General features: G+C 38.2%; 1 protein-coding gene across 1 annotated transcript in view; it reads left to right on the top strand.

Moving 5' to 3' along the window:
• LOC101850268 (solute carrier organic anion transporter family member 74D) overlaps positions 1-1,401 on the top strand; it is a gene marked incomplete at its 3' end in the record, with an annotated part of 41,083 nt that overhangs the window by 1,458 nt on the left and 38,224 nt on the right. The gene's annotated exons all lie outside the window — the stretch shown is intronic.

Raw genomic sequence — 1,401 nt, 5'->3', positions numbered from 1 at the left:
TGGTTAAAAGGCTGTCTCCCATTCGCTACCCTAGAATTACAAAGTTGTCGCTGCTCAGTGCCTACTTTTGAGAAATTTGACTTCTAAAATATTGAGTTTCATGACATGTCAAGCTTTTTCGAATGCAATCCTTTGATTATCTTGATAACGACTCCGAATAATCTTACGATTTTGATAGAGTAGATAGAACATTTTGTTTCTGACCTCATGATCTCAGTAGATCTAACTCAAAAGGGCAAAAAATGTCAGACATAACTTTTTAATTTCTGTTGTAGTGATTTGACTTGGTCTCCTGCGTAGGGGGATGGACATTAATACAGAGGTCTTTGGGAAGGGGGGTTAATAGATAAACTATTTCTATCATGATTTTTTAAACCACGAAAACTGTTTGACGTGACTTGGCTGACACACGACCAGAGCTGTACTCCGACGACGTGAGACTGCGTCATATAATACAATGCGGTGACGCTCTCTGTTCTGTGTCATGTTAGACTAATAGGCCATAGTTTTGTTCCGCCCATCCCATACTGCAACATAAAATGCCATGCTGTACCATGATATTTGCCATATTTGACGCCAATTTAAAAAAAAAATCCCAGTATATGCGTCTTTTCAAATTTTAGAGGAGAGCCCCAAAAAAAGGAGAAAAAAAAGAAGCCAAGACAAACAACCTCAAAACTGAATATTGTTACCAAGAAGACAAGCGCTTTGCAAACACCTCGAGTCAATATTTTAAATTAAGAACACAATTTTAATCATCAGTTCCTTATTATCTTTCAAACAATTAATGTTGTTTTCTTGATCACAACATCAGATTTTTAACTCTCCTGTAAAATTGTTTTAAAAAAAAAAATGCACTTACTGTATTTTTAAATGACGGCAGAGATATCATGACTTACCATACCATACCAGATTATCGCACCGCGCCGTGACGCACCGTCGTGTAGTTTATCTTAATACAGCCTTCCAGAATGTTGCACGCCAAAACGTGTAGATCTAATATGACCTAAAAACATACTCAATAAATCAATAAAAAAAACATGCAATAGTAGATGTAAAACACCTCTGTCCACCAGATTTTAATAGTTTAGGAGGCGGGCTTTGACCCTTGTTACGACCTATTTGAGTTGCAACTGCCGTAAAATGTTTACTAAAAAGAAGGCGGGCTGTGTCAATCCTGTCTGTCATGGCAACCCTTGCTGAAAGGGACACAAAAGTCACATCAGACACTTAATTAAATCATGCCTCCCTAAACGGTAATTGAACTCAGAACTTCTGCATGTAACAGCTAAAACCTTACCGCTACACCACAAACATTGATGCATGTCATACCAGTGACGTGGAGAGAGAGAAAGAGAGAGAGAGAGAGAGAGAGAGAGAGAGAGAGAGAGAGAGAGAGAA

The sequence above is a fragment of the Aplysia californica genome, unplaced genomic scaffold, assembly GCF_000002075.1.
Source record: "Aplysia californica isolate F4 #8 unplaced genomic scaffold, AplCal3.0 scaffold00401, whole genome shotgun sequence".
Taxonomy (NCBI): domain Eukaryota; kingdom Metazoa; phylum Mollusca; class Gastropoda; order Aplysiida; family Aplysiidae; genus Aplysia; species Aplysia californica.
Note: the sequence above shows the minus strand (reverse complement) of the source record. Positions and strands in the feature narration are given on the sequence as shown.